Source organism: Haliaeetus albicilla, chromosome 13, assembly GCF_947461875.1.
Source record: "Haliaeetus albicilla chromosome 13, bHalAlb1.1, whole genome shotgun sequence".
Classification (NCBI taxonomy): domain Eukaryota; kingdom Metazoa; phylum Chordata; class Aves; order Accipitriformes; family Accipitridae; genus Haliaeetus; species Haliaeetus albicilla.
The window spans coordinates 13696623-13723415 of NC_091495.1; the positions used below are offsets into that span (position 1 = coordinate 13696623).

Consider the following 26793-nt stretch of genomic DNA (forward strand, 5'->3'; position numbering starts at 1 on the left):
CCCTCTTCAAACACAAGCAACTGTAAGGCAATACAAGTAGTAGTCTCTTCTGGAAGCATGCCATAACTTAATTCTGGTAAACATGAAATGGAAGAATATGCCAACATTATCAGTCTTCAGTAAAGGTGATCTGATTTTCCTCCTTCATAAACTGTATCACTGGAGGGTAAGAAGAACTTAGAGAAGACAGGCAGTGAAATATCAAGGAGATGGTAGTTACATAAAAAAACCACTCCCAGCTTCATCACACACCACAGAAGCTGAAACCTGCAGAATTTTTCAACTCCAGTAAGCAACAGATCAAGCCAGTCACATTATTGAACTGCCTGAATCCACATGAATTTTAGAGCAAGACATCCACTCCAAATAAGTCAGTGCATGAAAGTTGGGCTGGGTGTAGGCTGCAAAACCAGGACTGAATGCCAGCCAGTGCCAGTTTCAGAACTGAGTTAATGGAGAGGGATGACAAAAGACTGTAGGAGAGCAGGTGCTGAAGGAAGCAGACTCATTAAAAGGCCATGAAGTTAGAGCACTGATCTAAGCCATCTCAGTAGGTTGCAGGGCTGTGTATCAAAGGGGAATTGGATCCTACGCTTTGTCCAACTTCAAGTTTTTCAGCTGTCACTTTAAGCAAAAATCTACATGCTTTTATAGATTAATTACTAGTTAGCCTGAAAAAAAAAGAAGACTAGATAAGATGGCAGATGCAAAAAAGACCTCCATGTTCAACCAGCTTCTGCAGAACATAGCACCTGCATCTACTCACAAACAACAGTATCAGCAGATGCTCATTTGCTGGGGCACCATCCCTCCTCATGTTCCTCCCTCCAGGACAGTAACACATCAGTTAAAGCAAGTTGAACCACCACTCTTAGCAGCCTAAACTGTTTTTTATAACACTTAACTCGAGGCATGCCTGCTTACAGAAATGTGTCATTGCTACGTGTTTTCCCAACACTGCGGACATGTTGTACATTAGTTGTGCCTTACCACCCTTCAGTCACACAGGCTGAGACAGGGCTTTCTCAAGTGGCTATCTCTTTGCTATTAGAATATAAGCTTCATTTTTAACTGCGGATAAGATGAAATCCAAAACCATAAGTTTTCTGCTTCCTTCCTTCCTTTGAATTCCTGCCCCCCCCGCCTTATCTTCAATAGAAACAAAATAAGATTTATCTTACTCAATTTGTAGTCTTTTTTATGAGAATGTTTTAATTGGCCTGTCTCGTTATCTTGTTATTCAGAACTGTGAGATCTTCTGCTAAGCTGTTCCTAAATCAAGACAGCCATCATTCACATCATCTTGCTCTCCGATTTCCTTTAGGACAGACACAGGAATACACAGCAGCTCCTTCCCTGATAGCCTCCGTTCTGCTAACACTGATGCTACCACCAGCCCCCACCACGCAGGCCAACTATAATCCAGCCTTTAAGCAATAGCACAGACAGGCAGGATTTTCAGCTGGGCACTACCAATGTACAACCACCACTAAGAACCCACCAAGAAGAGCAGCTTTAAAAACCAAGGGAATGCTACCTAAGAACAGACGCACGTGCATTACTCAAACCCAGCTCTCAGAAGCAAACCTGGCACTACCCCTACATCTTCAGATGTGATGACAGCGGTAATGCTGGATGGCTGAGAAGCACAGAATTGGAAGAGTGACGTATTTCAGAGACCCCTGTGCTCTTGCAGGCAGTTTAGATACCAGGTTTGCCTCCGTAACTCTTTGTGTAGCCACAGTTCAAGCCCTAGCTCCAGGGTTTTTTTGGCACAGGAAATAAGCACGTGAAAAAAGCAGCACAGGACTGAAACAGAATTAATAATTTCTAACACCAAGCAAGGTGGTTGGGTGAACTAGCAGAGAGAAAAGGGGAAAGAGAGGTGAGAAGATAACAACTCAAAGATCTACTTTTTTAAAAAAATATCTATAGAAACCCTGAAGACATCTGATATGGCAACAGAGGCAGAGACTGCAAACAAGGGTCAAAAGGTATCAGGATCATTGCTATTTTGGTTAGAACAAACACCGAAATAGCAATACGGATTTCAAGGACCAACAATAATTTTCTATAGCTATCTTGAGGAAAAACGCTTATAGGGCTGAAAACCTTTTCATCCCAATCCAGGATACAACTGCTTGTATGTTTTCTCCTGCACTTCAATTTTGGCTTTCTTTAGATGGCAGATATCTCAAATCCATGCCCATATCTGCACACAGACCCCAAGGTTGGTGTCATTAGGCAAAACCAACAATAACAAAAAACCCACTTCAGTATATGAGAACATAAGTAAATAACTGCAAAAGTGAAAAGAGAATGGAAGGGAAGCAAAATATTTAGTACACTGATTTTATAGCAAGCATAAGGAAGAACATAGTAGGAAAGCTATACACTCTTAAAACGGAAGGGGAAAAACAGATTAGCTGCTTTTTAATATTAATGCTGGTAATTCTTCAACAGTTGCACAAATCCTTCAAAAATTATCATTCCCTTTGCAGCTGAGCTCCTTCTGCAGTGCAGTTGGAAAGGCTGCTGAGTCTCATGTGGCTGCTCATTTAAGCTGTTCCCATTTCCACTCTTAAGAGAGACTAGAATGTCCTAATTCAGTTTAATAAAGAACACATTGGACTTGGGGGAGGGGAGAGCAACAACTGCATTGGGAGGGGAACCGAGCAATTTCTCTACTTCAATGAAGTTTAAAAAAAAAAGGCAACAAAAAAACAACAGCAAAACCAACAGTAGATCATCTCAGGAAAGTCTCTAGAAAAGGGGGAGGAGAAAGGAAGACAAACAAGCAGAAACATTTTCCTCTCTTTTTGATCTAAGTTCTAAGTAGAAAACACACTTTGAGCCACTGGTAATTTAATGAAAACTTTTTTTTCCCAAAACTAACAGAATTCTGGTTATTCAAGAAGAGGAGGCTGATGTCTAAATAAAGACATTAACTCAATTTAGTTCAAGGGAGATACAGTTCCATGAGTCCCAAAGAAATGAAGAAGGTTGCTTCAAAAAAATCTGATTATCTTTGCTGTCAGTGAATTGGCATTACAGTTTCAAGGTACTTTGAAGGGTTCAGAGAACTGCGACTGAAGCAGGTATCACATTACTTCATAAAAATGGCAAATACAAAATGATGTGATCTCCTCACAATAGTGATTAAAAATAAAAATAAAATAAAAACCTTGAATAAGGCCAGAAGGGCACTTGAATTGCATATTCCATGACTAAGTGACCAAAAAGTGTACAGAAGATAGCATTAATTAAAAGGGCTGATGACCTGTGATAAACACAATTATTTTTCTACTATTTACCAATACGTTACTCCAGATTTGATCAAGGCTGAAGCTGTCTATGAAACTTGATTTGAAATCTCTTCAGCCAATCTGGGTTTACTGACTGCTTAGATGAAATAAATTGTAGTACCTTCCGCTGGGTCCTATATCAAGGCCAATACTCTCAAATGCTCCCTGGAAAATAAACATGTCCTATTACCAAAATTGCCCTCAATTTCATATTTTATTTTACTTCTATTACTGAACTGACTTGTTTTTCCCCAGCAAGATCCTAGTTCTGCAGACATGACAAGAGCCCAGCATGAAAATCTCAGGACGGAAAGGTTAGACCTTGCCCACTTATCTTATGTGGCTACGTTACAACTTCTGGTCACTGCTGTTGGTTTGGGGCAAGATAGGAAATTTTTATGCCTTTTCACTCAAACATCAATCCATCGGCTATTGTTGTGACCACAGCCATGATAAGCGTACAATTTTAGTATAAAGCAAGCATCCTTACAATGCACTTAACCAGTTTCTTCCTGACCTCTGCAGTATTTACTCACTGAAGCCTGTAACGTGATTGCCTTTTTCTGTAACTGTAAATGCTGTGAAACAGTCAGAGAACATATGCTAGGATTTGCAAAAAGAGGCAGGAAGGAAACATCCTGAGACAGACAAACAATTAAAAAAAAAAACAGGCAGAAGTAATAGTATGTAGAAAATAGCATATGGCTAAGCTTTCAGTAGGGAGGTAACAGCTATTTTGAGCCCAGTGTCTCCCCCAAAGGAGACAGTTTTCAGAAATGCAGCTGCAGGACCCTCTGAAAAGTCAATCCCTCTAAAATGCATCATGTTGGTACCTAGCAATGGAGTCAGCTAAAGTCCAATGACTATACAGAACTGACCACCATGGCTGGTTTGGTTTTTTTAAATTAAGGTAATGTCCATTTTGCTTGTATGAGACAATATAGCCAAGGTAGTCCTTTAAGAAAGATTTAAACGTTTTGGGATCTCCTGTGTCATACATACTGTGGTAAATAAAATAATGTTTTAACAGGACACAAAGCCAACACACTGGTCATATTTGAGAAGTCCATCAATAAAGCCACAGAGACTCAGAAGCCCAAATTTTGGAAAACAGTCAAAAAGCATTGAGCCTTATTAAATAAGCCAGCCTCATAGAAAGTGGGCATATGATGCTGTAACTTTACCTGATTTTTGAGGATTTGCAAGACTCCTGTATCTTGCTGTGCTGTCTTTGCCATAACATTTCATGCTGCTTTCATTCTGTGATCTCAAAGTGATGTATCTAAACATAAAGCAAAAGAATGGAAATTAGTTTTCCCCCTCCATGTGATTATCTTATAAAATATCACCAGCTTGCCCCAAATCATGAGCAGACCTGCAAGAATGAGCTTCCTATTGTAACACAACCAAATACTACCTTCTATTCAATATAGTATCTCCATGTTACTCTGTTCTTCAAGTCACTATGGCAGAGGACATCTATCAGCACTGTAACACCCTTAAAGAACAACCACGAATCTCTTTCCCATATGAACAGTGAGAGACTGCTTCACTGTCAAATCTCTGGGATTGATACATCCACGGTGCTTCAAATTACAGACTGAAATACAAGTAAATTCATCTTTTCTTCTTACTCAGCTTGGCGCCTACTGCAAGACGAGGAGTGGGTTATGTTGATGCAATAAATAAAACAAGATTGTGCCTCTACTGCAAAGACCGTAAAGATTTCATAGCATCTTATGCTGCTTTGACAGAACCCAAAGACAGGCTGGATGCTCTCATGGAGAGGAGATTTGCTGGCCCAGAGCCTGCAAACTACATGACGAGCATTACAAACAAGAGAAGGTATAGCAATCAGGAAGGGAGGGATTAATGAAAGTCAAAGGTGTGGGAGATACAATCAGGTTGTCACTCAGTGCAGAAGAGATATCTAGACAAGGCATCTTAAATTATTTAAATGAAAACAACACATTTGGTTTTGTAGGTGCTGCTGCCAAGACGGCTTTTAGGGAAGGCCCTGAACACCCGAGGGTGTTAAGAGAGCTGGCTGACATCATTGTGAGGCTGCTCCACATAATCTTTGAGAAGTTGTGGAGATCAGAAGACTGGAAGAAGGCTAACGTCATCCCCATCTACAAGAAGGGCTTAAAGGAGGATCCAGGAAATTATAAAGCCCATCAGTCTTACTTCAGTCCCTGGGAAAGTTATGGAACAAATCCTCCTGGGGGCTATCACAAGTCAAACGAAGCATGTGATTGGGAAAAGCCAGCATGGGTTCACCAAGGGCAAATTGTGCTTGACAAACCTGATCACCTTCTACGACAAAGTACCCTGCTTGGTTGGTGTGGGGCAAGCACTGGACATTGTCTACCTGGATTTCCCCAAGGCTTTCAATACAGCTTCCCACAGCCTCCTCCTAGAAACATGGATGCATTATGGTCTAGACAAGTGGTCTGTGCAGTGGGTGGGGAACTGGCTAACAGACTGCACCCAGATGGTCGTAGTAAATAGCCCCTTTTCAAACTGGCAACCTGTCACAAGTGGGGTCACCCAGGGATTGATATTGGGCCCGATGCTGTTTAATATCTTCATAAGTGCTCTGGATGATGGGATCAAGTATACCCTGATGAAGTTTGCCAATGGTATCAAACTGAGTGGGGAAGTGGGCACTTTGGAAGGGAGAGCCACCCTTCAAGGAGGACCTGGATAGTCTGGAAGAGTGGGCTAACAAGATCCTTATGAAGTTCAACAAAGGCAAATGTAAAGGTCTTGCACCTGGAAAAACATAATCCAGGAGTGCAGCACAGGCTGGGATCTACCCAGCTGGGAAGCAGCTCTGTGGAAAGGGACCTGGGGGTCCTGGTGGACAACAAGCTCAGTATGAGTGAACAGTGTGCTGCTGTGGCAAAGAAAGCCAGCGGAATGCTAGGTTGCATCAACAAGGGCATTACCAGCACAGATAAAGTCATTATCCATTCTACTCAGCGCTTGTCAGGCCACACCTGGAACACTGTGTTCAGTTTTGGTTCCAGCTGTACAAAAAAGATGTGGCCAGGCTGGAGAGTGTCCAGAGAAGGGCCACAAAGGTGATCAAAGGACTGGGAAGCCTGCTATATGAAGAAAGACTGAGAGAACTGCGTTTGTTCAGCCTTGAGAAAAGGCAGCTTAGGGAACACCTTATCACCATGTTCCAGTATTTAAAGGGTGGCTACAAAGAAGATGGAGACTCCCTTTTTACAAAGAGTCACATGGAAAAGACGAGGGGTAATGCGTACAAGTTACTCCTGGGGACATTCCAATTGGACACAAGAGGAAGTTTTTTCACAATGAGAACAACCAGCCATTGGAATAACCTCCCCAGGAAAGTGGTGGATTCCCCAATACTGGACACTTTGAAGATTTGGCTGGATAGGGTGGCCATCTTGCCTTAGACTGTGCTTTTGCCAAGAAAGTTTGGACCAGATGATCCTTGAGGTCCCTTCCAACCTGGTATTCTATAATTCTATGAAACAAGCCTGGAAGTTTAAGGTGTGATTCAGAGTTCACTGATGTCAGTGGGAAACTCGTCATTCGCATCAAGCCCTGCCAGGTTTTAGAAAGTCATTCCAGGCTTAAAATGAAACTGTATGAATGACTGCTTGTGGGAAAAGGGCACAGTTAATCTCAGTGACCTCAGTCAGCATTTTCCTCCTCTCGCCTTCATGCTAGATTCACTTGTTTAAATTATTCTTTAAAGACCTCTGATAATAGGTCCCAAGCCCTGCAACACTACTACATACAGCAAAGAAGCCACCCCCTAAGTCCAGCAGCTTCTTGCACAGAAAAAGTGCCCCCCCTTAGCCCACCAGCAAGGTGGGGGAGACGAACCCAAGCAGCTCAACTGCCCTGCCCAACACCTGCCTCTTCTTTCGCCCTTCGCCTTCCCCCAAGCCCACAGGAAACAGGTCCACAGCACAACCCAGACACCAACCCACTCCATCAAAACATACACCAGGGGAGACAGTGGAGCACCTTAAAAAGCCTAAGCTGCCCAAAATGTCTTTCTTTGACAGAACACCTGAGCTGATGGTAAATGCTGGTAGCATCGCACAGGGACACATGGATTTTCTTGGATCCAAGTAAGTTTTTGCTGACAACACTATTGCATTGAGTCCCAGTAACTAAAACCTGTGCACATCCATGTCTTGCTACAAATGTGAGCTGAGATGCTACAAACATCCCCGAAACCAAACTGTTCATTACCTGCTTGCATCTTATCTGCTGACAGTTTTTCTCTGCAAATCCCATGGATTTGCCTCTTCATTGAAATAAGACAGGCTTTAATAAACCCACATGTACTTAATGCTTTATCTAGCTTGTTTTTTATACTGCTATTTAATACCTTTAGGTCTGTAACAGGCATATTGAATCTTCTAGATGACTGATGACTATATATCATTGCTTTTTGTTTGTAACAGAAAATATTCAGAGACACAGGGAAAATCTGAGGTTAATGTCAGTGGAGCCAAAAGAGAAAACAGGGGGTTTTGCCCCACTTTAACACAACTCTTTAGAACCTGCCAAGATGTTTAAATTTCATTAAAAAAATAACTGCTATATCATGAGCAGTGACCAAAGTCACAGTATGTAGTTTTGCTTTCTTTTTCATTTATCCATCTGCTCTGGAACAACGAACACTAGTATTAAACCTAAAAATGCCAAAGTATTCTGCAGACAAACCATCTTTGCCAGCTTCCTACAAAGGCCAGGCCAATGGACGCTGGGAAAAGCAACAACAAGAATGACCACGAAAACCCTCTACTGTTTTTCTTATTTGTTTTGGCTGCTTTTCCCACTATACCACCTTCATCATCAGAGCTACAATAGCACTCATATGCATTTGTATGTAAATTAGCAAATACATGCAAAGCTCTCATACATAATACCATCATTAAAGAGTAAAACTTTGGGCATTTTAGAGTCAGAGGCAGTGAACTGATGGCTGATAAATACTGAAAACAGTCCCAATGTAATTAACACAGGACCAAACACTGCAAAAGTACATAAAATTCACAAATGAGGTTTTAATTCCTTTCATTAAATTTTAATCAGCATCTCATTTTTTGAGGTTTAGATTAAAAAGCAATCTAACTTTATGTTCCTTTGCCATATTCTTCAGTTCTACTCCCATCCCAGCCCCTAGATTTTGCATATAACTGAAGCACAGTAAGGAGAAGCTGAGAAGTGAAGCCTACAGCAACATTTACAAATTAAGAGCTAAGTCAGAGATCAGCTATCCCATACACACAATATAAATTTTTGTTCTTCTCTCTTCATTAGGATTGATGACACTGCTGGAAAATAAGGAGCACATAATACCTTTTATGGGAACGTAAAGAACAGACGAATTAGCAGAGAGAGAATGCAGCTAAATCAATTTCTCATCTCAAGATAGTAATGGAGACAATTTCTTGAACTTACTATGCTTGTAATGTATTGATCAGCAAAGCTTCACAGTGAAAGTTAAACTAGGTATTTTTCCAGTGATAAAATGGAGGATGGCAGTAAAACTCTAGGCAACGCACCAAAGAACGAGGATTTTCTCCAGCCATGTTACAGTTCAGAAACTCAAAGTTTCCACCTACCTGCCAGTTACTGCAATACATGAGAGGAAGATTTCTAGATGAAAGCTGAATTAGTCCTGCAGGAGCCTTCACAGAGCAGATTTAAGGAGAAGCAGAAAGACACAGAGCTGCTCTAGGAGTGATGGCACAAACGCCAGTACTGGTTATGCTACCTGTGGCATGAGGCTGCAGCAGCAGTTTGGATGCAGCATTTTTGTTGCAACATTTCAGCTCCCCTTGGCTGCAGGTTACCATAAAGAGCCATTTCCCAGAGGTCTTTCAGCCTCTGCTGTGGCTACATCGTGCTCTGAGATGCTGATCCCCTTCACAAACTTCTGCTACGCCTCTGAGGCCTTACAGCAGGTTAGGACAAGGAGAACCTTTGTCTGGCCGATGAAGATGCCCTACTCAACCACCATGAAGAGCAGTGACACCAAGGAAGGCCACACATGTGCTCCATGGGCTGGTGAAGTATGCCTGGCACAGGCCATGTGCTTCCAAGGACAACACTACAGCTGCATGGCAGATTTTAGATATTAAAAGAACAATGTAGATCAAATATGAGGATACACGTATCCTCTGCTAAAGTGAAACACTGAACATATATCCTTCTGGAATAGCTATATTTACTTTAGCAGGATGGACTTTTGTATCCTTTGATATTAAGAACTTAACTGAAGTGTTAAAATTGGGATCTCAGGCTTCCTATAGATCATCATCAGAGCATCCAAAAGGTGATTCTGAGAGAATACAAAAAAAAAAAAAGGTAATTTGAGATTTCTCTTCTCCTGCCCAGTGGCTGCCTGTCTACCTAACCAAACACAAACACAAGCTGATAACCTTCTGTGAAATGAATAAACCTAACCTACTTTAAATCAATGAAACACAAGAGTTTTCTCCACTGTATTTATCATTATTTTTATTACAACAAGGGTGACCAAGAGTATCCTGTTATCTAAATTGGTTGGTCATGATTAAACAGTATTTAATTATTTTGGGAGCAGAAAAGGGGAAAGTAAGCCACCTTAAGATAAGAAACATAAGAACAACAACAGAGTACATGTATTAAACAAACAATACCAACAAAGACTGTAATATCAACTGGCAAAACCAGCAACAAAAAAGTTGACAGTAACAGAATTATCATCATCAATCATGTACCATTACTTTGGTTCACTTAACTACATCAGAGCACAGTCTCTCCCCACATGCTGGAAGTCCCTTCTTGAACACCAACATGATGATTTTGTTACCCTTCCCTCATCTATGTTCAGCTTTCTGGTTGCACATTCCTAGAAGAACTCTAGGAATTCAAATTCAAAATTCGATGTAGGGTCCAATGCTTCAGATAACAGATACTGTACAACACTAGATTGTGTTTAAAGTGGTTTTTGATGCGAGTTACTGGTCAGATGCCTACCAGCCACACAAAGAAAACGGGTACTCACGCTAGAAGAGACCACCAGAGGTGTAACCACTGACTACCCAGGAGATGCCTGCCTTGAGCAACTGCATCAAGCAGCTACTCTGTGACACTGGCAAGAATATAATCCAGCTCCCTTGGGCAGGGCTTAGCTTGTCCCATTCAGGAGAAAATAGTCTTTCTTGCAATTCCTTCCATCTTTCATTACATAACTTCAAACAACCACAGCAAATGAATCAGGGATCCAATGCAGCCTCCTTCTACAGGAGTTTAATTTATCTTCACAGCAAATCCATCATATGCACCAAGCTGAACAGGAGTTTTGTTGCAGGGGAAAAACAAATAAATACAGTTTACAGTTTTCTCAGGAAGTGTATTTATGTAAAATAAGGCTAAAATGAAGTTATAAAAGCGTACTTCCATTCTGGCGTTTAATCTGAAAGAGGTCGGCTTAATATCTTATCTGTGTGGTGTCATTTAAAAAGGATGTTCCACTACATGGTATTGTCTAAAAGCTGGAATAGTTCTTCCATCAGTCTAATACAGCCTCTATGCAGTCAAGTTGAATAAAGCAGAATTATGGCACTGACAAGCTGTTACCCACCGGGGGAATGCATGCTAGCGGGCTGCTCATCCGAGTTTGAGAGGTATTTGCCAACAGCAGAACCTCAGATTCACTCTGACAATCCTGTCTCCATCCCCACCTTGTAAGCAAGTGTGTTTGAGTAGGTAGAAGTTTGCCTGCCTATTCCCACACAACTCCTGCACTTGTCTGCTTCTTTCCTTTCTCTTTGTTCCCTAAGCCACTCCCTTCTCCAAAACAGACCCCCTCTCAAAAATGAATTCTCCCCTGTCATGCCAGGTTGTCATTCCTCCAGTACCTAGCCAGTCTCCTCTCCTCTGCCTCTACTCAGCTCTCTTCCTTCAGGTCCACAACCTGTACCTCCTGCCACACAACCATTTCTTGTCCTCTCCTTACTGAATTCAGATAGCATCCTGGCTGGCAGTACAAGCTTGACACCCCCAGAGCTGCCGAGAAACCATGACGTTTCCCTTGACAGCTCTCACGCTTGTTTCATGCTCATCTCCTAGGAAGGACAGTGGACACTCACTACCCATCTCCTTCTTCATGACATTCATAATTTTTGCAGGTCTCTTCTATGATAAGTACTTTCCAAACCAAGGACTCCTGGTAGCTCTTTGTCACCCCATACTTTGGATTTTTCTTCTTCTTTACATTTTGTGGACTGTGGAAGGTGAAATAGAAAACACGGAAGACCAGAGCTGCACATAGTATTGAAGACAGGGGAGCGCCAGGCATTTACACAGTGGCATACTCATGCTTTCTGGTTTGTTTTCTGTTCTTCACTAATGAGTACTGACACTTGTTTCACTGATCATTACGCTGCCATTTTTACAGGATGACCACAAAGTCTCCTTCCAGAGCAGTAACACCTGGTGCAGCACTCATCAGGGCATATGCTGCATTGTGACCCCCTCCCTCCTCCCACACACATTGCTTTCTTTTATCTACAAGCAATTTCCTCTGGCATTTTATCGTCCAGTCATTCAGTACAAGGAGTTCTCCTGCAACATATTTCAGTCAGCCCTTCTTTTCGTTTTTCTTAATACCCTAAGCCTACACTCTTGCAAAACTTCAGCTCCTTACTTTAAACTATGAGGTGACTGAAACCATTCAAACAAAATCATTGCCAAAAATTACATCAATAGACAACCCTGCTTCCTTGAAAAGCCCTCAAACTATTCTTTCCCTTCACAAAATTACTGGAAAACAGCCCCTCTCCTAAATGAAATTCCCCAATCACTCAAAAAAAAAAAAAAAAAAATCTTCAAGCAGGCACTCCCCATAACAAGCTTTAGCCCTAAGCGTTCCAGTTTGGCAGAGCTGAGAACACTTCAGAGCAAGATCTTCTGTCAAGAGCCCGACAACCTAACACTTGGACATCTTGTGCCATGCTAACATGCCACCCCTGCCCCAAGAAGATGGAGCAAGAGCTCCACAGCTCAGGAAACAGCACTGCCAGGCCAAAAAAACCCCAACCTCAAACAAATAAGCAGACAAACCTAAAAGCCTAACAGCTACTGCTTGGCTCCAGATCTTCCACGTAGAAGGTAGAAGGGGAAAAAAAGAAAAACCAAACCATCCCACCCCTCTGCATACACACTCCTATGCAGTGCCAAGAATATTTTGAAAGACATGATGTATAATAACTTGTCAACTGAATATTCATTTCTGAATTGAAGGGAAACATCTTAAGGGAGAGTGGGTGTAAGGAACGATTCCTCCTCGGCACCACCGCGCTATTTATTAAAAGCTGTGAATACCCACAAGAATTCAGCTTTGGCCTTCGCATTGTACACTAACAAGCTTAGTTTACTGACATTCACAGAGCATATGGAGCTCTGCTTCAAATGATCCCTTTGAAAGAGACAATTAAATCAGACAACTGGAGATTGAACAACCAACAGAGCTAATTAAATTCTTACGTCCTGTTTGTATATTTATCCAAATCTTTCTCACCATTCTTGCTGGGAAGGGGAATGGATTGGCTTGGGAGGTCGAGGGAACCAAAGCATGCCCTTTATTTTTTTCCCCTCCCCTCCATAGTTACAGATCTGTTTGGAACAAAACCTGAGACACGAAATCAATGCAGCCAGTGGTGGAATTCATCTTATTGTGACAGAAATATTCCATTTTCCCTAGCTTACATTTTAAATTGCTTTCTGATATACCAGGTTATTATTTTTTTAGCCCCTTTGGTTCCTTACATAATTAAATGCCATGCCATTCAGCTTTTACAATTACTTTTACCATTTTCAGAGGAACATTGACACTCAGCAGCTTTCTCAACTTTCTGTGAAGAATTTATTCCCCACAAGTATTAGCTCTGCTGAGTATTTTCTTCCTCATTACATTAAAAGCTCTTAGGCATCCCTATAGAAATCTTTTCCTTGTACAGACTTTTCTGTAAAGTAGGTAGTATTTGCCCAACCTCAGTTTCCTTTCCTAGTTTTTCACATAACCAGAAGTAGCATAGAAAAGGGGAAAGGACAATGCTTTTTAATACCATGGTGCCTTCACCTTGCAGGCAAGGGAGAATGACTAAACACAACTTACTGACACATTTTCGTAACAAGTTCAGATTTTGCATTTAATACTTGCAAAAATAACAACAATGCTCCCAAAATGTCTCCTAGGCAAAGCTAAGAATATTTTGCCCAGCTGCCCTACAGGTACAGATACACAGCCTCTGAAGCTTTGAGAACTGGCTTCTATGATTTCTCTTAGAAAACTGCCTAAATTTTGGAGCATGCATGTTCCCAGCCCTTCTAACTTCATTTTCAAGGTATTGCCCACACTAAACACAGGTCCAGCAGCACAACACTCTCTCCAATTTTGCCAACGTGTGAGAAAGCATGCAGGACACCTTACAAAAGTACTTTATTGATATAGAAGTGACAAAGTAAACGTATCATTCTGCAAGGAACAAGTTCATCCTGCTTAACACTTACCTGAGAAAAATATAAACATCGAAACACAGATTAGGGTAATATCTCCCTTCTGAGGTAGGCTAAGGAGAATTATTTGGCCAGTGGATTTTTTTGTTCTGGGTCTGGTTTGGTTTTGTTGTTTGTTTTTGTTTTTTAATTTTGTGGACCACTGGGGGGGGGGGGGGGGGGACCACACACACAAAAGAGCACCTTAAGGAAAGGGCCTTTTAAATAAATTAATGGCTAAAGCTTTATTTCTGACAAAATTGCCAGCTTGTTTCTTAGCAGAACAATAGGAAGGAGTTTCCAGAGAGCACCTAACAGGCACCAGGGAGGAAGCCTTGTCTATAACAAGCACAGTACAACACCATAGGATCTTCTCCAGGAATGAATTATAAGCAGGAAACACTTTGAAGAAGGTGATAAACTTGCTTGTCATCTATGGCTCTACTTCATGTGTTAGTTGACGAAGTCATCCTTCAGAATTACTGCAATGTTACCAAGCATCACCCTTCTAACTGAAAGCAATGTATGCCTGACCATTCATACCATTTTCAGCAGTATCACAGATAGAGCTTGAATTATTGTCCGAGACAATTCAAGAACCAAAAGGGTCTGCCTGCATTTCCCCACAACCCAACTGGCGTCCTGCCACAGTGCTTTGCATGAAGGTGAAGGAACTGGGGGCTCTGCAACAGGGAGCCCAAGGATCGTCTCTCATTTCAAGTCCCAATTTTGTCTGAGGTCACAGTGACCTGAATCTAGCATGAATTTATGCATATCGCTCTCCGAGCAAGTGGATCTGCGCCAACTGAACCTCATAAAAGTTTTGGTTGCTAGGAGGTAGCAGTGGACGTATTCTAAAGTCCTGTTTACTTGAGCCATTGAGGTTCCCTTCTGGAATAACCTTCCACAGTCTGCTCACTGGTTTCTCCTTCTTTTCTTGAGACATCAGACTTCTGCTAAAATCTGCAATTTCCCATCTGCTGTCATCTAGAGAAGCCTCTCTATGAATTATGTCTCCAACTAGTCTGCAAAAGATCTCCAACATCTTCAGAACAAGCTCATATCTTTAAACAAACTAGATAACACGCCTAGCATAAATTCTGTTCAAGTCAGTCTTGCATTCAGACACAGTGTTGTTCACATGCCCATGTATCAAGTTCCAAGTCTCAAATTCCACAAGACGGCACAGCAGCAGAACCTCAGTACCCCTTTATAGAGCCTGCCTCAGCTTTTCAGCCTGCTCTCTCTCTCTAAAAGACTGTTATCTCAAATGGATACACAATATTTTTACATCAACGTTTTTCATCAATTGTTTTATGTGGATATTAAGTTTCAGAGTGTGCTATCTGGAAATCCAGGCTGCTCCAGATCATGCTTTTAAAGACTTACTCTATAATTCTCCTACCAGTTTGTTGGAGATGCATTTTAATCCTCTGATTTAGAAACGCATAAAAGGATTTTCCATGGTTATTTTAGCTAAGATGGGACTTAGAGTATTTATTTATTGCATTGTTTACATGTACTGTGAGGCACCCAATGAGGAAATGGAGAAATAAAAATAAAAACAACCTCTTCCTTTAGGCCACATCTCCCAGTTTTGGCTGAGATAGAGTTAATTTTCTTTCTAGTAGCTGGTATAGCATTATGTTTTGGATTTAGCATGAGAATAATGTTGACAGGAACAACTGAAAACATCAGTGTGTTAAGTAATGTTTAGACTAAGTCAAGAATTTTTCAGCTTCTCACGCCCAGCCAGCAAGAAGGCTGGAGGGGCACAAGAAGCTGGGAGGAGACACAGCCAGGGCAGCTGACCCGAACTGGCCAAAGGGATATTCCATACCATGTGATGTCATGCCCAGTATACGAACCAGGGGGAGTTGGCCAGGGGCAGCGGATTGCTGCTTGGGAACTAACTGGACATCAGTCAGCAAGTGGTGAGCAACTGCAGTGTGCATCACTTGTTTTGTATATTCCAATTCCATTATTATTATGTCATTTTATTATTATTATTTTCTTCCTTTTTATCCTATTAAACTGTCTTTATCTCAACCCACAAGTTTTACTTTTTTTCCCCCCCGACTCTCTCCCCCATCCCACTGCAGGGGGTGGGGGGAGTGAGCAAGCATCTGCATGGTGCTTAGTTGCTGGCTGGGGTTAAACCACGACACCACATCATTTCTGACACCATTTCTACTTAGAGATCAGCTCAGTTTTGTTTGTTTTATGAAGAAAGAAAGTAAGCAAACACAGACTTCAGTTTTTTATCATCTACTGAACCTATGGCATATACGGCTCATTTATCATCAAGCCCTAAACTCAAGCTGAAATGTTAATTACAGACACAAAGAAAAGGTAATGTTTTTTCAATAATTAGTAAGCAAGCAATTCTCAGAACAGTGTTATCTGATTTATCACAGGATTCTGGAAAGAAGATGGTGGTGCTGACACACTCGCGGTTTCTCTTCTGTTCACTTTTCACTTACAGCAGATTCAAGCCTCTCTGGAGTATCTCCTCAAGAGATCTGACCAGGAAAGTAATTTGTAACTCTGAGCAGAATAGATGCTAACCTCCCCACTGATGCATCCTTGGGAACAGCCCAAGGAACAGCGGCTACAAGCAATGTGACCAGAGGATTAAAAAGTAATGCCACGAACCTCAGGTATTTTTAGTTCTGACTGTGGACTTCTTCATGACTAAAATATGCAACTGATAATGACATTTCTAACAACCCTCATCACCGCAAATACCAGCAAATGTAACTTGGGGCTGTAGAAGGGAAGCAAGGAAGGATTCTGAGTTGATTTAAAAAACACCATTAAAACAGGAGGTAAAAACGACTGCAGCAGAAATGAAAGGTGAGAGACACTGCAAACGTGCTGAGCAAGTCGGAAGCAAAAGCAGCTCCTGCAATACCAGCCAAACCTGAGCAGGCAGTGCTTCAGTCTCTCTTACCCAGAGTAAGCAGCGAAAGATCTTCCCAAAGCTTCAACATAGCCAGACACAAGGGAAGGTAGAGCAGGGGCACAAGTCTCCAAGAACCCCTCCCATGATGAAAAATATTCTCACTCGGAAAGCATGGTGGCACAATTCTAGAGTTAAAGCTGGCGTTACCACTGTGTGGCCTGAAGTGCGTGAAAAGATGCTAAGCCTTGCCCTTGTTTCCCTGCACTTAGCTCCAATGGCACAACACTAGCATTCACATTAAGGAAACACCATTACTCCTCTTGGTCAAACCTCATGGTCCTTAACTTAGGTGCAAGGTGCAAAACTTTCTCTTTAGAGTGGTGGGGTTGTTGTTGGGGGAATGGGGTGCATTTTTTTTATGGTTTGGTTGGGGTTTTTTTTAGCATTGAAGTAAGTCACAGTAGCACAAGAAAAGCATCTCTTAGAAATTATTTGAATAATGAATTTAATAGTTATCATTGGATATTGACATTTGATATATTACTTTTTTTGAAAATTGATACAATATTACTGAAAAGAAAAATAAAAGAATTCTCTTAAAAAAGCATACAGGTTGCATGTACTACACTGCATTATCTGGGAGTCAGGACTCAGCCTTACCAACAGCAAGGCTGACAGTAGGCATACGGTGACCAAACCCAGGACAGCGCTGGGGCATTTCAAAACAGCCTTCCCCCAAGACTACATCCAAAGGATGAAAGCATCAACCTGCATGAGCATAAGGTAGGTGTTCAAACAGCAGTCTCATCTGACAAAGATCTCAAGCAGATACCCCACGGGGAAGGCTACAAAATCATTACAGCATTTTCTCCAGTGTGTGTACAACCTTACATTTGTTCCTTTATCTCGCAATGGAGAATTCTTATTACCATGCTTCAGTTAAAAGATAAGAAGGACAGATAATATATAATGAAGGTACTGCATATATGATTTAAAGGTGCCTCCAAATACCTAATGTACAAACATTTGTTTTCCTTCAGATGCCAAGAATCAGGCCAGCACAACAGTAACGTGATTTTGGCTTGTGCAAAACAATGCTTTCTTTTTTAATAAAGCAATGGTTCTACCTAAAAAAATATATATTTTTTTTAAATCAAATTGTCCGTATGGAAGATTCAGAGACAAGCCTTCTTGATAAGAAGTAACTGCATGAGACAAAAGACAATTGAAAGAGTACTGTTTTCTGCCATGTTCTTAGCATTCCTGGACTGCAAATTCAACTTACAGGAAAAAGTCTGTGTATCAGAAGCTGTACTAGAGAATGTAACAACATGAATGTCTAAAGATTATCTTTGAAAAGTGAAGAGTCACAGTGAGCCTAAATTTTTTAATTTTATTTTTTAAACATTGAGATCCCCACTACAGATTTGATTTTCATTTTAGTTTTCCTACAGGGCATTGGCCTGGAGGAAGCCCACCTTACAGAAGAACCTTAAGGCATTCTTTACTTCATCTCACCCTGCATTAGTGTCTCCGGTAATCAGGACTCTGATAAGTCTACGTGGTCCCATACTGTCCTGCTGGTATATTTTCCAGTAATCCCTAGTTATCTCAAAAGCTGCACCTCTCTTTTCATCTTCTGGATATGCATTTTACCCAGGTCTAGATTCAACAGTGGACTGAAATTCCTTTGCACACTGAAAGTTTCAGCTGTAATCTCATTAACTCCAGGCACTGAGTTTTTCAGGGCTGAAATGGTCTGAACGGACCCTCCATAATGCCCTGTTCCTTTGAGTTCTCCTGCCCTTGCCAGAAAGCGGGATAGTATAAAGTCATCTTCCATCACAGGAAGACCTTATGATTGATGAGATAACGGTCTTTTCTCAAATACTATTACAGTGGTTTTGCAGAATGCAAGCAACTGCTGAAAACAGATGAGTGCTAGTCTGGTGTGCCTTACTTTTAGCCAGCTCCAGCCTTCTTTTTTTATCCGTGGTGTACCAGCAGAAGCCACAACCCAGAGGCTGCTCTTCCATTCAGATGCCTTTTGGAGTGCCCTCCTTCCCAATGTGACCTATTGCAGGCCACAAATACATCAGGAGGATGATGAATGCAGACAATATTTCTGTTTTTGTATAAGAGGAAAAATATCTCTCAGGTACACTTTTTGCACAACTAAATGCAGGCAGTGCTGAGGCAGCTGGTGATGCCTCCCCATGTTCACCAGCAAACCAGGGTACAATTACAGATCATGGTCCTGGAGATCCATCTGATAAATTATTATATCCTTATTTCCAATAGATGTGCCCATTCCTGTCAGGAGAACCTGAAGATGCAATTCCGATGATTTATTCACTAGTCTGAACTATGAAGTCCTGAACTCAAAAAAATTTCTTATAGTAAAACATCCATTACTAGTCATTTTCTCTGGACAACATATGACTACTTAAGACATGAAATCCCGAGATGAATAGACCTTAGACCTCTCCAATTTGAGGTTTCTGATTAGTTTGTTGAGGAAGATGAGATTTGGGAATGCTCATAGGTCTTCATTCTTTTCAAAGCGCAAAGAACAGCGAGCGCAGTCTGTGCAACTTCTCCACCGGTAACAGACATATAGCTTCATTCTACAATCTGTGGTTGATCACTATTTCTAATTCTTTAGGGGGTTACACAGTCCATTTAACCTGGGGAAAAAATGGTATCATAACTCTGTGGACATGACTTTACTGGTTTGCTGTCCAAGGTATAGAGCTTTCACACAAGCAAGAGACTGGTATGTTTTATATGTCCCCAAGCACAGGACACTAAGTCAGCAAGAGGTTTCTGGTTCATACTACCTGAACATTTTCAGATACTTTAAACCACCATCACATACTTCTTCCAGATCCTACTTCTATTTCTCAGGTTCTTACAGGCTCTTAACAACAAGATGATGCTTAATAAAAATAACATATTTAGCAAGACAGTAGGCTCATTTCTATTTTCATTTTAGCCATATCCTCAAATGGACAAATTGCCTCCTGAGTATCAGGTTAATATCAGAAGGAACTTGCTCTGGACTTGAGAATGTCACAATTTCCAGTGGCTTCATGTCTTTCAGAAATCCCTAAACTGAAAGACTTTAGGGAAGATGGAAAATCCTAACACAATTCAGGCTTTGACTCCATTCCTATGCCTAAAGGACCACCACAGATGGCCAGTTCTGGCCTCACAGGGCTGTTAGCATCTGCTTTGTTTCTAATAAGCAGGGGAAAGGAAAGATTCACATAGTTCCTACTCCTAAGTCTGGCAAAGTAGTAAGAAAAGAGTTCTCCCCCTCCCACCTGGGTGCTTTGGAGAAAAAAAAAAAAAAAATCACCCATGTGAATCAAATAACTTGCCAAATGATTCATGACTCATATCTGAACAAAAAAGTACCACGTCAATAAACAGAATCAGAAAATTAAAAGTTATAACTGCAGATGATTAGAGCAAAGCACATGAGTATTATGGATTCTGAGTCGTAAGAATGGATGACATACTCGCTGCATCTCCTTAACACTGGGAGAAAAAAAAAATTAAATCTATTTAGTGGCATAGCACCAGCCTTTGCAAAAAGGGTAAAAATAACATTCATCACAAGAGGCAGGAGTCCAACACATTAGATAGTTTGTGATGAGAACTCTGAATACACCAGATAATATCAAATTAGTTAACTAAAAAACCCAACAAAACAGCTGTTTACAGATAAAAAGAATTCTTGCCTATGTGTTTCCAAATTAACAACTAACTGGAATTACATGTATTTGCTGTTTTAAAATAAGAAAAGAACCAGATACACAAAAAGATCTGGATTTGCCCACCCTCTCAGACACATTGGGTTTTAACATTTACAGAGTACTGAAGAAAACACCCCACCTCTTTTCTCTTGATCTGATGTTACATTTGGCACAAAACTTTCATGTTCAGAAAGAGATTTGGCTAGACAGCAGATGGAGTATTCCATTAAAACACGAGTGGCAAAATGTGCCCACCCTCCCAGTCAAAGGCAGCAAACCACCTCTCAGTAATATCTGCCTGCAGATCGCAAGCTGCTCACACGGCTGCTTTTCCACAGAATACCTTTTCCTTACTCCTATCTAAAAGCGTTCTTCTCCATAAGTGAATTCTGTAATTAAAAAAAAAAAAAAAAAAAAACACAACAAAAAAAACAGCCTCAGGTATTCTTCCTAGCACCATTCACTTACCCAGAAAAGCGTACAGAAACACTAGCATCAGAGGTAGGCACACCTGCAGAAGGCTATAAGTGTCAAACAGAGGTCTGGAGCACTTGAAATAGTCACTTCTTACTGAAGCAAGTTAAGCATAACTAGGAGGAAGAGAAACTTTGTTCACTTTATAAAGAAAGATATGTGGTAATATCAAAAAAAAAAAAAGAGAAAGAGAAAAACCAGAGGGTACATTAATTATAATGGTTCTGTGGTTCTCCTGTATTTCAATTAGAAACCACTTTATTTACAGCTCCTGGCTCAGCAGCAGGGAATCCAACAAAGAACATTTTTCACGCTGCAATTTCTAATGCAAATAAAAGTAAAGGTAACCCTAGAGTGGTTTGCTAACTTATATAATGAGACAGGAAACAAACGGTTCAAGTGAATAACGATCATGTCAAACACATTCAGAAAGACCACATGACTCAAATTCTTTGACAAGTACATTTACCTCAAAGAACTATCTAAAATAGCTCTTTTTTCCATAAATATATAAACACATTTCCTAAGATATCATTTTAATAGTAATTTGAACATACATTCCATCAAAATATAAAGTTAAACCCATTCTCTCCACCCTCAAAACCAAGAAGTGACCACTAGAGATAGACATCTGTCTTTTCTGCTCAGCAAGTCCACATTTACTGATTTCAGACAGAGTGAAGAAGAGCCCCAAGAGGCAACGCTGGAGTCTGCCCAGGCAGCCCCTTTTGCACTACTTGCAGCTAGAGCAGCATGTGGGAGGTGAACGGGCGGAGTGGAGAAGACAAGTGGAAAAATGCATGTGTGAGAGAAACTAGTATACACAAGTAGGTCTCCCAACGATGGCTGAAACATCTCCCTGAAACCAGGGCAGGTTCACCAATGACTGGCCTTCCATGTTTGAGCAAACCCCTCAAATTTGCCACCAAATTCAGTTTGGTGACGGAGTTAAGGCACAGCCCCCTGGCAGACAGCGCCATATACTCCTCAGATGCCAACAGCACAGGTTGGAGTTACACCACCCGCATCCTTCTCCCCCCAAGTTTATAGTTTACAGCCATAATGACCAACTCCAGTAATAAACAACAGACCTGCTTGTTCAGTAAAAAGGGTCACACCCACTCGCACCACATTATTTCTCCCAACCTTCCCCTATGAGGACAGCCTTATAAGACTAAGCTTCCAGCAGCCAGCTACCAGCCCTGTCCAAGTTGTTATGCTTTTACTCAAAAATGTACTATCATGGGGGAAAAACTCCTACAGCAATTTTTCATTTCATTTTTAAAATGGAAACAGAATAAATTTTGTCTGGTTTAACAGCACTTTTCCAAATTGTGCCAGATACAAAATTTTCCATCTTTTCAAATTCATGAGGTTGCATCAAACACTGGCATGCTCTCTTAAATGCTCTTCTCCCCTCTGACTTGACAGTTCACTTAAAAATACCTACAAGAACATTTTGGGCTTCTGTTCGGCAGAATGTTTGGAAGCAGTTTCTAATATCATAGAAAATGCCTATCAACAGTTGTTAGCAGCACAGGAGTAACGTGTCTGTATACAGATGCTCATATGCTAGCAAGCACTTCACTGAAAGGACCAAGTGATGCGTGTTACTTTGCAACCTATTTGACTACGGGTAGTTTCAATTTGTATTTTACTCTCAACAGTGAGGAGATTCAGGAGTGGATCTTGTATCTCTATCAATTTACAAAGGCCTACTGCGTTTAGAAAAGCAAGAAATGCAGGTTCTTTAATATTTCTTTAAGATGTAAGCATTCCTTCAAGGCTGTAGAAAGTATTTTGCACTAGGTAAACTATTTAAACTATTTAAACTAAAGACCAATGCCTTCATTATCACCCTCCAAAGATGCCCTACTTGACAACCGTGGGTGCAGCTGTGCAACTGATACCACCGCCAATTTGGTTGGCTCATCTCTCCAGGTTTCCTATACAACCAATTAAAAAAAAAAAAGGAGGAAAAAAAAAAAAAAGAAAAAATAAAGTTTCCAGAAAAGAAGGTGACCCACAGCACTGAAATTCAGTTCCTCCCGAGTTGCCCTAAAGAAAAAACCCTCTGTCTCTACTGATTGCAAAGGGGCCTAACAAAGTTAGGAGCCTAATGTAAGTAACTGATCTAGTCAGAAGCCTAAACTTAGGACAACTCAGAACATCCTGTTATTGATACTGCTACCCTTTGCAGTTTATATCAAACTGCAACAGCAGTAAGTTTGGTTAAACCTTTTCTATAACTAACCGGTATCGGCTTTTTAGGGACCAGACGTCATTTGGTTTGTAGATAGGCTCAACACATTGCTAATGAAGACAAGGTTACAAGAAAGCAGGCTGTGACGAGGCAGGTGCAATGGTACAAAACACAGAGGAGGGAAAACTTTATGCAAGGCAAACATCAAAGATAAAACACTTTTCTGCTGTTATGCTGGAGAACCACGAGACAGCCACCTCTGGAATTGTATTTAACAGTATAACACACCAAACCCACCCACCCAGCTGAAAAGCTCCCAAACACATAGATCTGCCCACTACACCAAACCACCCCTAAGAACCACCTAAATCAGAAAGACCACTGAACGTACCAAAGTGTCGTGTGTGTGCTATGAGACCACCGTGGTAGCAAAAGCCGAACAGCACGTAGCAAATGCCCGAGCTGCACCTCCCGCACCACATACAAGCCACCAAGCAGCTGGCCTCTTCCACTGGACAGCACCATAAGGAAAAAATTTTGCGAGAATCTCAGCAGCCCTGAAAGCTGCTGTCATGTCTCTGAAAAAAAATCCTAACACACAGTACCACTCCCACAAAAAAAGGCAATAGAGCTTGTTCTTATGTAAGTATGTATATTATTTAACACTCAAAAACAACAGTTCCATCACATCTATGCAAAACCAGAAGTGCTGAAGAGCTGAGGGGGGGAGGGGGGGGAAAGAATTTCTACTCTGTTGTACCTATGCATTTTGTCTATTTGCCTCAGGGCAAGTCAAGGGCCCTCAACACACTCCAGAACAAGGACCACTGTGCATTTTCTTTCTCTTCTTTTGTTGTAGCACAAGGTGACTGATGTGAGTATAATTCACACAGTATTTGCATCTATTAACTATTATCTCCGAGGAAACTACCTTTCGGATCTAGGAAAAAGTGATTACAAAACACCTTAAAGGTGAGCTAAACAAATGCATGCCATCACCTTCAAGCAAACAAATGTTCCTGCTTTTGCAGTCATCTGAACAAGTTTTGCTGTTCCCCAGATGAAACAAACACATGCCGCTGAGATGCATGCATTGCTTCTGAGCTAGATGTGAAGGAGAAGGCCTGGGTGACAAAAATAACTTTCAAATAGATGTTAGTATATTCACATTGCAAAGAACATGAAAGGAGGCAGGAAGCAGGGGAGGGAAGTGTGTCTCTCATATCATATTTAAGTGACAGTAAAAGTAGCAGTAACTTTTTTTCCCTGAACTGCTAACAGATATGGGACCATTGCATAATCTTCAATAATCTTGTAAATTCTATTCACATTTTTTCTGAACATTACAGGAATTCACAGAATTAAAAGCAAAAATCATGATTTTTTTTCACTCATCACTCAAAAGAAACAGATGCAAAATAGAGCAAATTTTCCTGTAAAAACAGCTTCGTCCTACTTTATGAACTAGTTATTCCTAACTGTAACCACCTCCCCTCGCACAGAATATTATGTAGTGCTAAGAAGCTCCTCCAGTCTCTACAAACCAGCCATGATAAACAAGTTGGTTTATGGCAAACAAAAATCCATATACACACAGGACTGCAACAGCTTGCTGATGGAAGCAGATGTGCCTGTGCATCCCAAGCCTAAAGTCATCTGGGCAAGTAGCACTAGGAAAGGACACACAAGGGAAGGGAGAAGAGGCACACCTTGCCATAGAACTGGAAAAAAGAGGGTGAAGGGAATGAATGCATACATTTTTGAGATTTTGCCCTGGTAAAATCTTGGACTAAGATAAATTTCACTGACATTTCTGCAGATACAGGGATAAAAATCTCAAGAGACTGAATGTGAAAAGTTATTTAAAACATGCACAAATTTAATTTGATAGTCAGCCTTCCAGTCAACCCATTTTCTGCACTTCAGTGAGGGCAACAAGGGAAAAAAGATTTAAATCTTATAAAATAATATGAAGAAACACATTTTCCATTTCAGAATGTATTATTTTTAGGACCACATGGAAAATATCCTTCAAGGATACCATCCCTTGGTGGCATCTTAGATGGCCTGCATGACATGTATGTATCCAATAAGCAGGTAACTCAGTGTCAACAATATGATTCTAATATAAAGACAAAAGCAGGTCAAATTCAATTTTACTTGAAGATGTGGGTTTCTAAAATACCACAGAGGAAAAAAGGCATTTCTGCAGTAAAAAGACAGTTAGGGCTTTGCATGGCTTACTTCAAGAGCAGAAACATACAGCCTTTGTTATATCAAAACCAAAAGCATTTTGCTTGAACCTTTTCCAGACCATCCTTGCTCTCTGACAGTTTTTCTCTACCTGATGTCTTTTCTAGTTTTTCATTCACATTTCTGATGATTCTTGACAGTTTCACAACATTGTTCTGGAGGACTTTTTAAAAATAAACCCAGAATTCGAATCAATGTGCTCCTTAGTCCATCTCCAGGCCCCTTTGCTATTTGTCATACTGGTACTGCCTCATCCCAAGCAGTTCCTGCAGCACACGCAACCTGCTTCTCCATCCAGCTGCATTACTCCGTTTGCATTCCTGTAAGGGTCCACTCCAAGAGAAAGAATGATTTCCACCTTAATTTAACTTCCTCTGAAGCATCTAATGTGTCCTTCATAATTAGTTTTCCTTACCTAGCCTATACTAATCTACTATAATCTATTGTACAAATTTCTGAACCTACCTTTAAGAAATCTGCGAGGCCATTAAATGCACCAATTGCAGTGATACGTTCTCCTGATTCAAGATAACATACAGGAACAAAATGCCTAGAACTGCTCTAGTTAACCATCCTGCAGAGTTTGGAAGAAACTTTCTTGTAATTTTGTAGAAAAGCATGCTGCATCTTTTCTGTGTGAAGGATTTGAAATTTAGAAATAACATTTACTGGAAAAATATATTTTGAATATGTCCGAGTATGCTTTTGAACATATGAAGTACATTACAAAAGATGGTACTTGATGATTTCTGAAGTTAAATACACAGTGTTAGAGAGTCTCTAGCCAGACCAGCTTAGCGTGTCCCCTCCACAATCTTACCCCCTCATCAACCCAGGCTTTCAAAGTTGAACTCACAGTGCTGTTTGGGTGTATGCACGTGTGTGTGCATCCCTGCACGTCTGTGTAACATCATTTTCAAAGTGCCTCTGAGGAAGCGTATTCACTTTTTCTCCAGGAAAGCCATGGACTGGAAAGAATAAGCTCTTGCAGTATTAACTTATTTAATACTTCGATACTGTAACAGATTAAAAAAAAACAAAAACCAAACCTTGTACAAAGACCTTTTCCCACAGTGGTTTTAAGGCAGAACCAAAATTGGTTTACATCAGTGAAGCCCTCTAAGTGAAATCTATAACTGGGTCAGAAATTGTGTCTTGGGAAGAAGAGTTGGTATTCCTTAACTCCTGAGCTTCAAAGAAACTTTAAGGAAGTTTCTTTAATGTTTCCTTCAACAGACCTCAAATAATCCTCAAATGCTGCCATCTTACACTGACCCAAACAGAACAGGCTAAAGGGAATCAAACCCCTCCTAACAACCACAGATGCTGGGAGATCACTGATGTGAG

General features: G+C 40.9%; 1 protein-coding gene across 6 annotated transcripts in view; it reads right to left on the minus strand.

Moving 5' to 3' along the window:
- TRERF1 (transcriptional regulating factor 1) overlaps nt 1-26793 on the minus strand; it is a 105163-nt gene that overhangs the window by 27060 nt on the left and 51310 nt on the right. For all 6 annotated transcript variants that reach the window (XM_069800227.1, XM_069800225.1, XM_069800230.1 and 3 more), the window contains one exon: nt 4490-4587. The gene's annotated coding sequence lies outside the window, so the exon portion shown is untranslated. The remainder of the gene's footprint in view (nt 1-4489; nt 4588-26793) is intronic.